At 57.8% G+C, this 13375-nt stretch overlaps 1 non-coding gene across 1 annotated transcript; it reads left to right on the top strand.

Annotated features, from left to right (window-relative positions):
* Positions 1 to 11873: 11873 nt before the first annotated feature.
* Positions 11874 to 12063, top strand: LOC120376343. Its single transcript, XR_005587228.1, has one exon. It is a non-coding gene; the product is annotated as a U2 spliceosomal RNA (small nuclear RNA).
* Positions 12064 to 13375: the final 1312 nt, after the last annotated feature.

Consider the following 13375-nt stretch of genomic DNA (forward strand, 5'->3'; position numbering starts at 1 on the left):
GCTCAAAGATCTGTGCCCCGTGTTTTCACCTCCGTGTGAAGCGCGCAGTGCAAATAACCCTCAGCGCATCAGCTCAGTTCCAGGCTCCACTTCCACCCGCTCAGGTAAGATGGTGCAGAGGCTGGGTGGCTGTGGGCCTGGGGAGGATGGCTTTTGATTTTTCGGCCTGACCGCTACGGGCAGCAAGGCCAAAAGTCAGATGGCCGGCTCTCCCGTCCACCACGCTCATCAGGAGCCCTTAGTCAACAGGCTCGGAGAATGCGGGCAGCGTCCCCCACTACCTCTCACATGCAAAGCGAGCACTCTGCCGCTTGAGCTAATTCCCCGCAGCTGGCCTGACTCTCAGGCACCAGGCAAAAAAAGGCAAGGGCTCTGTGGCCTTAAGCAGAACACAGCCTGAAATGGGGGCGGGGCACTACCCAGAGCTGGGGAAGGGGGTCCGAGTCCCAGCCACGCTCCTCGGCACAAACACCAACGCTCCCTCCCTGGAGTGTGTCTGGGCTGAGAGTTAGCCCCTGAAACAAGCACCAAGCTTCAGAAGACAACGCAGGGATAGATCACTTGACGATTGCCTGCTCTGGCCATTGCCTCTGAAGCGCCTGGCATCGGTTACTGTCAGAAGACGGGATAGTGGCCTAGATGGACCATCGGTCTCACCCAGGAGGGCCGTTCTTATCTTCACCACTTTCCTCTAACCCAAGCAAAGCCAGGAGAGGTCCCGCGGCTTCCTTGCCGCAGGAGGACGCGTGCATTGATCCCCGCTGCCTCTTGGAGTGCGGGGGAGTCCGACTCTGCACCCCTCTTCCTGGGACTCACAGTGATTTTCAGCCAGCCAGTAAAACAGAAGGTTTATTGGACACAGGAACACAGGCTACAGCAGAGCTTGTGGGCAGAGACAGGACCTCTCAATCTGGCCCTTCTGTGGTTCAGGGTGCTTGGATCCCAGCCTAGGATTCTCTGAACTCCCCTCACCCAGCCCTAAATTGAAACTGACTCCCCCTCTCCACTCGGCTCTCTCCTTTGTCTAGCTCCCCTGGCAGAGATGTTGACCTCCCCTCCCCCCTGCCTAGCTCAGGTTACAGGCTGAATACCTGTCCCTCACCTAAAGTCCTCCCCATCTCCCCCAACCCCCACACAGACAGCCCCTTCTCCATCACATCTCTCCCCCTTTCGAGACTGAACTGAGCGGGGTCACTCTGTCCAGTGACCCGGGGAAGTTCAGGGCCCCCTCTCCGGGACAGCGTGTCTGCTATCAGGTTGGCACTTCCCTTCATGTGGACCACGTCCATGTCGTAGTCCTGCAGGAGCAGGCTCCACCTCAGGAGCTTGGCGTTGGCTCCTTTCATCTGGCGCAGCCAGGTCAGGGCAGAGTGGTCTGTGTACACGGTGAAGTGGTGCCCAAAGAGATATGGCTCCAGTTTCTTAAGGGCCCACACCATGGCCAGGCATTCCTTCTCGATGGCCGCGTAGTTCTGCTCCCGGGGTAGCAACTTCTTGCTCAGTTACACGATGGGGTGTCTCTCCCCCTTTTCATCCTCCTGCATCAACACCACCCCCAGCCCCGTGTCTGAGACGTCAGTGAACACCATAAAGGGCTTGTCAAAGTCTGAATTTGCCAGAACTGGGCCACTGAGCAGAGCCTCCTTCAGCGCCTGGAGAGCCTGCTGGCAGTCCTCGGTCCAGACCACCTTGTCTGGCTTCCCCTTCTTGCACAGCTCAGTGATGGGGGCGGCTATGGCGCTAAAGTGGGGCACGAACCTTCGATAGTACCCTGCCATCCCAATAAAGGCCTGGACCTGCTTCTTGGTCTGGGGAGCGGGCCAGTCTCTGATCACCTCCACCTTGGCTGGTTCCGGCTTTAGGCAGCCGCTCCCCACCCGATGGCCCAGGTAAGATACTTCAGCCATCCCCACCTTGTACTTCTCAGCCTTTACGGTTAGCCCAACCTCTCGGAGTTGGTCCAGCACTTGTTTAACCTGGGACACATGGTCCTCCCAGGTCTGGCTGAAGACGCAGATATCGTCAATATACGCCACGGCAAAACTCTCCATCCCCCTCAGTTGCTGATCCACCAGACGCTGGAAGGTGGCCGGCGCTCCCTTGAGGCCGAAGGGCAGGGTCAGAAACTCGTAGAGCCCCAGAGCGGTGATAAAGGCCAATTTCAGCCTGACATCTGCGTCCAGCGGCACTTGCCAGTAGCCCTTTGTAAGATCCATGGTGGTGAGGTACCGAGCGCCTCCCAGCTTGTCTAGGAGCTCGTCAGGCCTGGGCATGGGGTTGGCATCAGATACAGTGATGGCATTGAGCTTTCGATAGTCCACACAGAACTGGATCGACCTATCCCTTTTGGGGACCAGGACCAGAGGCGAGGCCCAAGGGCTGGAAGATGGCTGGATCACCCCCAAAGCCAGCATGTCCCTGACCTCTCTTTCTAGGTCCTGGGCAGTTTTTCCTGTGACCTGAAAAGGGGAGCATCGTAGGGGGGGGGGGGGGGTGGTTGACCCGGTCTCCACCTGGTGGACAGTCAAATTAATGCGCCCGGGCTGGTTGGAAAACAGCTGTCGGTACAGATGTAGCACCCCTCTGATCTCAGCCTGCTGGGCCAGGGTCAGCTGATCAGAGAGGGGAATCGCCTCCAGGGGGGAACCAGCCTTTGTCCCCGGGAATAGATCCACTAAAGGGTCATCTCCCGGCTCCTCCCAATGTCCACACATGGCCAACACCACATTCCCCCTGTCATAGTATGGCTTCATCATATTCACATGGTACACCCGGCAGTGATGAGCCCGGTTAGACAGCTCCACCACGTAGTTTACCTCATTTAGTTGCTTGATAACCTTGAAGGGCCCTTCCCAGACAGCCTGGAGTTTGTTTTTCCTCACGGGGATGAGAACCATCACTTGACCCCCGGTGGCGAGGGCGCGGGCCTGCGCCGTGCGGTCGTACCAGACCTTCTGCTTCCTCTGGGCTCAGGCCAGATTCTCCCTGGCCAGGCCCATGAGCTCGGCAAGTCTTTCCCGGAAAGTCAGGACATACTCCACCACTGACTTGCCATCGGGCAGCCTTCCCCTCCCATTCGTCTCTCATCAGGTCCAGGGGCCCCCTTACCCGCCTCCCATATAACAGTTCAAAAGGCGAGAACCCGGTAGATTCCTGGGGTACCTCCCTGTATGCAAACAGCAGGTGAGGTAAGTACTTGTCCCAGTCCTGTGGGTGCTGGTTCCTAAATGTTTTTAGCATCATCTTTAGCGTCCCGTTTAACCTCTCCACCAGCCCGTTGGTCTGGGGGTGATACACTGAGGCCCAGTTGTGCCGGACCCCACATTTCTCCCACAGGGACTGGAGCAGGCTCGACATGAAGTTGGACCCCTGGTCCGTTAAGACTTCCTTGGGGAACCCCACCCGACTGAAAATGGTCAGCAGCGCATCTGCCACGGTGTCTGCTTCGATAGAGGACAAGGCCACCGCCTCAGGGTAGCGAGTGGCGAAATCTACCACCACCAGGATGTATTTCTTCCCCGACCGGGTCGCCTTGCTGAGAGGTCCCACTATGTCCATGGCCACCTTCTGGAAAGGTTCTTCTATGATGGGCAAAGGCCTCAAAGCTGCTTTCCCCTTGTCCTGGGCCTTCCCCACCCTCTGGCAGGGGTCACAGGATTGGCAGTACTGTCGAACATGGGTAAAGACCCCAGGCCAGTAAAAGTTCTGTAGCAGCCTCTGCCTGGTGCGCCGGATTCCCTGGTGCCCTGCGAGGGGAATGTCATGGGCCAGGTACAGGAGCTAGTGGCGAAACTTCTGGGGAACCACCAGCTGCCTCCTGATCCCCCATGACTCTACTTCCCCGGGGGGAGCCCATTCTCGGTACAGGAACCCCTTCTCCCACAGGAACCTCTCCTTGCAACCTCTCCTCATGGTCTGTACTGCACTGAGGTTAGCCCGGTCCCTGAGCTTCCGCAAGGAGGGGTCTTTCTGCAACTCGGCCTGGAACTCAGCAGCTGGGACAGGGAAGGGGACCTGCTCTCTCTCACCAGCTGGGACTGAGGTAGCAGCCTCTCTGGGTCGTGTCCCTGGGCGTTCCCTCCCCAGCAGGTTAGGGTCCGGCACCTCGGGCAGAGTACCTTCCCCGTTGTCAGGGCGCAGTGCCCTGCACCGACTCTGACTACGGGTCACGACCAGGGCACCCCGGGCGTTGCTTGGCCAGTCCTCGAGGTCCCCCCCATTAACACCTCCGTGGGCAAATGTGGGTGTACCCCCACGTCCTTGGGGCCCTCCTTGGCCCCCCACTTCAGGTGCACCCTCACCACGGGCACCTTGAATGGGGTCCCGCTCACACCCCTCACAGTCAGGTAGGTGTCGGGCACCATCCGATCTGGGGCCACCACCTCGGGCCGGGCCAGCGTCACCTCTGCGCCCGTGTCCCAGTACCCAGTGACCTTCCTCCCATCCACCTCCAGGGGAACAAGGCACTGGTTCCGGAGGGGCAGCCCCGTGCCCACCCTGTAAACCAAAAACCCGGAGTCTGGAGCATCCAGCCCCCCAAAGGAGCAGACCTGGGGCCCTCCTCCCTCCTTCGCAGGTGGTACGCGGCCAGCCCCCTTTCCTGGGAATGTTGCCCTCATCTGATTGGGTCTTGACCCAGTCAACCCTCTGCGGGTTGGGTCTGCTCGGTCTGTCCCTGAGCTTGGGGCACTGGGCCCGTATGTGGCCTCATTGGCCACAGTGCAAGCAGCCCATGTCTCGTGGGTCCCCTCGAGTGGGTCGGATGGACCTGACGCTGGATGTTCCCCTTTGGTGGGGTTCTCCATAGGCCCCGCTGGGAGGTCCCATGGTGACTTTCTCTCTGCGTTGAGGCAGACCTGCTCCTTGAGACTCCTCCCTGTTATCCCCGGCCCGACTGTCCACAAATTGGTCGGCCAGCTGGCCTGCGTGCTGCGGGTTCTCCGGCTTCTGGTCCATCACCCACAGCCTCAGGTCAGACAGGCACTGCTCATACAGGTGCTCCAGTATGAATAGGTCAAGCAGGTCCTCTTTAGTTTGGGCCCGGCTGTCCACTGGCGGGCATACCCCTGCGCACGGTTGACCAGTTGTAGGTATGTGACCTCACGGGTTTTATGTTGACTCCGGAACCTCTTCCGGTACATCTCAGGAGTCAGCCCAAACTCACGGAGCAGGGCCTGTTTGAACAGTTAGTAGTCCCCTGCCTCTGCCCCTTTCATTCAGCTGTACACCTCCACGGCGGTGGAGTCCAGTAAGGGGGTGAGAAACGGGATCCTGTCTGCAGGGTCAACCCAGTGCAGCTCGTAGGCGTTCTCAAAGGCCGTCAGGAAGGTATCTATGTCCTCCCCCTCCTTACGCCGGGTCAGGAAGCTCTTATCAAAGCTCTTTGTAGGCTTGGGTCCCCCCTCACTCACCGCAGCCGGGGCCCCGCTGCTTCTCAGCTGGGCCAGTGCCAGCTCACGCTGGCGCTGGTTCTCCTCGTGTTTACGCTGGTTCTCCCGCTCCTTCAGTTCTTGCCTCCTGAACTCGAGCGCCTCCCTGTCATATTCCAGCCGCATCTGTTCCAGGGACGGGGAGCTCCGCCGGGACGATCCCCTGCTGGCCGCCACAGTCCAGGTGCCCTCGGTATTCGCTGGGCTTCCCCCAACCCCTCCCCTAGGTATAGGTGGGCAGGTCTCGGGGTGTCCTCGGCAGCAGTCTGGCCCCTCCCAGCCATGTCAGGCCCCGGGGCCCACACTGTGTCCACTGGGTGGCTTCCCTCTGGGACAGGGCTCGGTTCACCCAAGCGATCCTTCTCCTCCAGCTGAGCAATTAGCTGGTCTTTGGTGGACCTCCCAATGCGCAGCCCCCTCTGCCTGCACAGCTCCACCAGGTCGCTCTTAAGGTGCTTAGCAAACATCTTCCTGCTGGCCACTCGCCGGCCTGTGCTCTCAGCTTCCCACCGGTTCCAGGGAGACCCCTCGTGCACCAGCCCTTCTTCAGGTCACCACCTCTCTGCCAGGGTCGAGCTGCAGACTCCTCCGCCCCTGGGACTGCTCCTGCGATCCCCCGGGGGACCCTGTTACTGCAAAGTCCTTCTCTCTGGTCACACACTCCCAGGCGTTAATCGCCTCCTGAAACTGTCTCTTTCTGTCTCTTCAGCCCACCTGGTCCCCATCAGTTCCCCCTTCATTTTGCTGCTCCCCAGTCACTAACTGCAGGAAGCGCCGTCCACGGGGTGCAGTAGGTCCCGCCGCTGCCACCAGTTGTAACGGAGTGTGGGGGAGTCCGACTCTGCATCCCTCTTCCTGGGACTCACAGTGACTCTCAGCCAGCCAGTAAAACAGAAGGTTTATTGGACAACAGGAATACAGGCTACAGCACAACCAGGACCCCTCAATCGAGTCCTTCTGGGGTTCAGGGTGCAGGGATCCCAGCATAGGATTCCCTGAAGTCTCCCCCCCAAGCCCCAAACCGAAACTGACCCAACCCCCTCCAGCCGGCTCCCTGGCTTTGTCTAGCTCCCCGGGCAAAGGTGTTGACCTCCCCTCCCCCCGCCTAGCTCATGGTACAGGCTGAATACCTGTCCCTCACCTAAAATCCTCCCTGGCTCTCCCAACCCCCACACAGACAGCCCCTACTCCATCACAGCAGGTCAGGACTGGGATAGCAGGGGCTGCGGGTCGGGAGTGAGGGGCATTAGCAGAGTCTTGAGGTCAGGACTGGGATAACAGGGGCTGCTGGTCGGGAGTATTGATGGGCACCAGCAGAGCTGTGATTCTGCAGGTCAGGACTGGGATATCAGAGGCTGCGGGTCGGGAGTGAGGGGCACCAGCAGAGCTGTGATTCTGGAGGTCAGGACTGGGATAGCAGGGGCTGCGGGTCGGGAGTGAGGGGCACCTTATCGGCAGGAGCTGCTCCCGGCCAGGCACCACACCCCATTCACACGCCTTTGGTCACTATGTAGCTCAGTGGCAATCACTGCCCCGAAGTGACTCCGGTGCAGGCACCCACAGCACGAGCTCCCCACACCGGATTCTGTCCACACACAGAGAATTCTCTCCGCCGGGCTCCTTCGGTTCCTCTCGCTGCTCTCCGTCCTGCCGCCAGACACTGCTCATCTGCATAGCCCCGCCCATGGACACGTGACAACTTCTGTCGTTTTGGTCTCCAGTGAATGAGTCGCCTGCGGGGAGTGATCACGTCACCGCGTCACAGCCCCAGCGCACGTCACAGCCGCCGGGCGGGGATTGTCTGTGAGCCCCGCGCTGGGGGCGGGGCTTCAGGGAGAGACCCAGCCCCATAGACAGCCTGGGGCAGGGAGATATTGGGGGAAGGGATGAGGGGATGGGGGGAGAAGGGGGGAGGGAGAGACCCAGCCCCATAGACCTGCAGGGGCAGGGGATATTGGGGTCAGGAGGGGAGAAGGGAGATTGGCAGAGACCCAGCCTGGGGTGGAGGGAGACATGTCGGGTGGGGGTGGGGTGTGTGAAATGTTGGTCCAGGGAATCTGAGTCACTCCCAGGACATGCTGTGCAGGGGGGAGCACAGGGGCAGGGAGAGAGACCCAGCCCCACAGAGCCCCAGAGGGATATTGGGGGCAGGGGAGGGGATGGAGGGAGGAGAGACCCATCTCCATAGACCCCCAGAGGCAGGAAATGAGGGGAGAAGGGGGGAGGGAGGGATCCAGCCCCATAGACCTGTAGGGGCAGGGAGATATTGGGGGCAGGAGGGGAGAAGGGGGGGTTGGCAGAGACCCAGCGCGGGATGCAGGGGAAATGGGCTGGTTTGGAGGGAACTGGGGAAGAGAAGAGGCACATTGGGGGACACATGTTGGGACAGGGAAACTGACTCACTCCGAATACATGTGGAGCAGGGCAGGGCGGAGGCAGATCATGCTGGTCCCAGGGTAATTTCGGGGGGTTCTGATTCCCCACTCAGCCGGGGCTCCTCTGCGCTGCGGAGCGCTGGGGGGGGGCGGGTGCGGGGGCTGGGTGGGTGTGTCAGGCTGGGGGAGCTGCCTGGGCAGAGGGGCTGGAACTGGGGGGGCTGCAGCAGCCCCTGCCTTGACGTGGTTTCCATCACACCCAGGGGTTACAGTTGGTTCAGTGGCTCAGCACCCCCCACTATACAGATTGTTCTGGCACCACTGGCCTAGGGTCACCGTCTAGTGCCCTTTGCCGCCCCGCTCAGGGCCTGCCTGGCTCTCCTAGAGCAGGGCGAGCGCCCAGCTCTCCTGGGGCAGGGCTGGCGAGAGCTCTGGCCAGATACAACTTAGATAATTTTTTTACCTCAAGGTTCCCAAGACACAGACCAGGTTTTCATCTCGAGGCCAAAAGACCAAAAACATCAAGACACTTGATCGCGGCCTTGGATAGACCAAGAGACTACTCACCCCATCTGAGCTCATACTAACAGCGCCGGGGAGCCTGGACGAATATTAGTTGGCCAGAGGAGCCTGGGGCAGTTTTATCAGAGAGCAGAAATGAATCCCGCACACAGCACTGGAGCTGCAGTGCTCAGCGCGTGGGCCTGGGTCTCCTGCACAGTCTCCCTGCTCCCCCTCGTGGCATAACAAGTTCCCTGCAGAGAAGCAGAGGGGCGGGAACGAGGGCTGCGGCGGGGGCTGCAGCACCCCCATGTCTCACTGTGCAAAGCTCCAGGTGCTGTGGGAACAAAGCCGGCATTATTGTGCAATTCCAGAGAACCCCGGAGCTGTGCTGCCCCTGTGCAGTGTGAGCGGGAATTGCACGTTTTCACACTGCTTGTGAACACCAGGGCCCGTGCAACCATTTAGGCAAACTAGGCGGCCACCTAGGGCGCCTAGTGGTTGGAGGCGTCTAAAAGCCCCCTCAGGCGAGGAGGTGGAGCGGAGGTGAGCTGGGTGCGGGGGCGCGCGGGCGCGCGGGGAGGGCTGTCCACAGTAACGGGGCAATGGGGGCGCACAGGGAAATAGCTCCCCACCCCAGCTCACCTCCGCTCTGCCTCCTCCGCCGAGCACACAGCCCAGCTCTAAGTCTCCTCCAATCGGCATCACAAGCCTGGGCGGGGAGGAGAATTAGAGCGATGCCGGGGTGCTCAGTGGAGGGGGTGGAGCCGAGGTGAGCTGGGGCGGGCTACCCAGGCAGGCTTAGCTGCCGCAGGCAGGGGCGCAGGTTATATCTGTGTGCGGTGCCCGGGCTCCAGGAATATTCAGGGCTGGGGGCCCTGCTCCAGCAATATTTGGAGCTGGGTCTCTCCCCGGCCCTGAGCCTCCCCAATGCCCCAAATCCTCATCCCCAGCCAGAGCCCTCATCCCCCTGCACCCTAATCCTCTGCCCCAGCCCTGAACCCCCCTGCACAGCATGAACCCCTCATCCCCCTGCACCCTAATCCTCAGACCCAGCCAGAGCCCTCAGCCCCCTGCACCCTAATCCTCTGCCCCAGCCCAGAGCCCCCCTGCAGCATGAACCCCTCATCCCCCCGCACCCTAATCCTCAGCCCCAGCCAGAGCCCTCACCCCGCACCCTAATCCTCAGCCCCAGCCCTGAGTCCTCCTGCATCATGAATCCCTCATCGTCAGCCCCACAGCTCACCCCCCTGCACCCTAATCCTCTGCCCCAGCCCTGAGCCCTGCCCCCGCAGGATGAACCCCTCATCCCCATCCAGAGCCCTCATCCCCCCGCACCCTAATCCTCTGCCCCAGCCCTGAGTCCCCTCCTGCATCATGAATCCTCATCCTCAGCCCCACAGCCCTCACCCCTGTATTCCCTCCTATCCCCAAACTCCTCCCCACAAGGTGCACCTCCCCTTCCCACATACCCCTTCCCAACCCCAAACTCCATCCCAAAGCCTGCACCCTTCACCCCCTCCTGCACACCCACCCCCTGCCCCAGCCCAGAGCCTGCACCCAGCACCCAAACTCCATCCCAAAGCCTGCACCCCTCCTGCACCCTAATCCCCAGCCCAGGATCTGCATCCCAGACCTCCCCCTCCCAAGCCCCCTCCCAGAGCATTAGGCAGGTGGGAGCAGAGTTGGGGGGGGGCAGAGTTGGGGGGCGGGTTCTGGGCACCACCAAAATTTCTACAAACTTGCCACCCATGTCCGCAGGAGGTCTCCCCAGGCAGGGTAAGCTGCCGTGGCAGGGGGTGGGGTGGGGAGGAAGTCTCCCCAGGCAGGGGTAGCTGCCACGGGGGGAGTAGTTGCTGCAGGGGGGCTCCCCGGGTGGGGGGCTGAGTTAGCTGCGGGGGGTGGGGGAACGGACAGACGCGGTTAGCTGGGTGGGAGGGTGCAAGGTGGAAGTTTCACCTAGGGCCCAAAACTTCCTTGCACCTGCCCTAGGGCTTTCTGTACCCCTGACAGGCTGATTAGACACCTGCAGCCAATCAAGGCAGAGCTACTCAGGGCACTTGGATTTAAAAAGGAGTCACTTCAGTTTGTGGTGTGCGTGTGAGGGGCTGGGAGCAAGAGGCGCAAGGCTGAGGCTGTGCTGCTGGAGGACTGAGGAGTACAAGCTTATCAGACACCAGGAGGAAGGTCCTGTGGTGAGGATAAAGAAGGTGTTGGGAGGAGGCCATGGGGAAGTAGCCCAGGGAGTTGTAGCTGTCATGCAGCTGTTACAAGAGGCACTATAGACAGCTGCGATCCACAGGGCCCTGGGCTGGAACCCGGAGTAGAGGGCAGGCCTGGGTTCCCCCCAAACCTCCCAACTCCTGATCAGACACAGGAGGAGTTGACCCAGACTGTGGGCCCTACCAGAGGGGAAGATCACTGAGGTGAGCAAATCTGCTAATAAGCACAGGACCCACCTAGGTAGAGGAGGAACTTTGTCGCAGCCTCTAATTGCAGCATTTTTAAACGATCTGCATGCTGCTTGCAGGCTCCTAACACTTGCCACAGCAGCTCCTTTTAACTTCCATCCAACCATCTGTACTTATGCCGATAGGTTGACTTTAGGTCTTTAACTTTGATTGGTAGCTGAGAAGATGGTAAATTGGACAGAAACCTCTTCATTTCCTTGTTATTTCCTGACTTCTTTATTCATCGCTTTTTCCTTATTTCCCTGCAGATTGACTAGATCTGGGTGCTAGCAGGGGGACCTGACGGGCTCCTTATTTTCTGATTTCTTTTGGAAGCATTGAACTTGCCAGGGCACAGTCAGAACCTGGATGCTCATGTAAATGTAACACCTCAGGCTCAGCTTTAGTTCTGTTTCTCAGCTCTTTTGGAAAATCGATCTTTAGTCTGTCATGTAGCATCCTTGCATTAGGAGATGGCTAATTAATAAGACCATAAACCTTGGCAATCAAATGGAACCTGAAGTCCACAGAAGAGCCCGAAAGGCCCTTGGGGAGTGGAGTGCAAGTTGAGGAAGACTTCCCTGCACAGCTTCTCTCTCAATACTCGTTTTCCTGTATTGAGTGCAAAAGTCGGGAATCAGCTCAGGGTAGGGTTATACCATGTGTGTGCAGTGGTTAGACAAGGAACTGGACTGGTATGGAGCAAAACTATCTTATGTCTGCCTGATGACTGTATGTTTGAGAAGGAGCAGAAAAGAGCATTGGGGCTGCGGGATAGCGCTTGCATAGGCTTTCTGTGGCCTGTTTTGCTGTAAGAGTTAACAGTGAGAGATTGTTAGTCACATGTCAGTGGGTGGGTTTATGCAAATTAGGCGTGTACAGGGAAACCAGCAAGAGGAAGGAGGCTGAAAGACTTCTCTGTCTTTGAACAGAATTGTGTGTTAAGGGCTCTTGCTTTGAATTCTTCCAGTGGAGTCATTTCGGGGAAGTGATCATCACTTCGAGTTACCTAGTTATCAAGTGTCGTGAATGGTGTTTGGTGCGTGTCTGGGAGCTCCTCGTGCTGAAGTAGAAAGAAGTGGGGGAAGAGCGGCTGCCTAACATCCGAGACTAACAGCATTGCTTCTTGGCCTTTTGGCTAAGATAAGTGTAGTGTCTGTTCTTATCAGCTTAATATCTGATAGGTCCTTTATTTGAGGACTGTATGTTAAATTGATTTTTGAAACAAGAGGATGGAATAGGAGCTTGCTCTGACCACCCCATGCATTGACCTGGTATTGCAGTGTCTCCAGGACCAGTGCCTCTCGTTCTGGGGAGAATTGTCTGGTTAAAAAAGCAGAATAAGATTCACTCTAAAGATGCTGATTTGAGAAGACTTTTTTTTTTTAAATTAGTTGGAAAATCAGGTTTCTTTAGCACTTAAGTTCTTCATAACAATGTATTGTTAAAATTTCTTGGGAGTGTTTTCTGAGTCTACAGCTGTGAGTTTCTTTGTCTTGCTGGAAAATTGTTTTAAAAGCTGAGGTTCTTCTGTTTGCTGTGAGTTTTTTCAACAACATGAGGGATGAATGTTTTCCGGACTGAGGGTCTGTTTGGGAGATGGTTGGTGGGGGGCGGGGGGGACACAGATTGGCAATATTCAAGGTCACATGTATATCAATAACTGGATGAGTTACACAGACTTCTCCCCAGCCAGCCTACGTTCCATGTATTTTGACTGAGCCTGTCGCCCACCATCCCAGAGCAGAAGCCTGAAGCCTGAGCCCCACCGCACCTGGGGAGGAGGGGAACTCCCGCTGGTTGCCGGCTCCTGCAGTGTTTATGACTCCGGAAGGGGGTAGGGCCCAGCCCCTGCAGGCAGTCGGGGGGATGAGCCGCTGCTTTGCTGCCCCCGATTCCCCCTCAATTACAGCCCGGGAGGCTGTGGCCACAATAAAAGCCCCTGGTGGCCACACTTGAGAAATGCTGGAGCCTCACAGTAAACAAATCCCAGCAGGTTTGTCACACCCTGTCCCCCACCCTGGGGATTTCCTGCCCTCTCCCACCCAGACCAACCTTCCTGGAAGTTCCCACCCCCTATGTATTTACTGCCCTTTCTCCCCGCCAAGGGAACCCGCCAGCAACTCCCTGATAATCCCTCCCTCAACTGGCTCCACTGCAGCCATTTCCCTTCCCCTGCCCCTGGGAGGACCAAATGAGCTGGAGCAAAACATGGATGTTGCGCTGCAGCCTGTTAGGGCAAAAAGGGCAACTGGGGACATGTCAGAACAGGAAATAATTTCCCAGCACAATTCCCCCCAGGCTCTTTCCCTGCACACGGATATTCCAGCTCATCCTGCATGGGACAGAAACATTCAAATCTAGGGCTGTCAATTAATCGCAGTTAACTTACGCAATTAACTTTAAAAAATCATGATTAATCTGTTTTAATCGCACCGTTAAACAATAGAATACTAATTTAATTTTTTTTGTTTTTCTACATTTTCAAATATATTGATTTCAATTACAACACAGAATACGAAGTGTACAGTGCTCACTATATATAGTTTTATTACAAATATTTACACTGTAAAATATAAAGTACTGTAGTGCAATCTCTTTATCATTAAAGTACAACTTG

Source organism: Mauremys reevesii, linkage group 12 (genome assembly GCF_016161935.1).
Source record: "Mauremys reevesii isolate NIE-2019 linkage group 12, ASM1616193v1, whole genome shotgun sequence".
In the NCBI taxonomy this organism is placed as follows: Eukaryota; Metazoa; Chordata; order Testudines; family Geoemydidae; genus Mauremys; species Mauremys reevesii.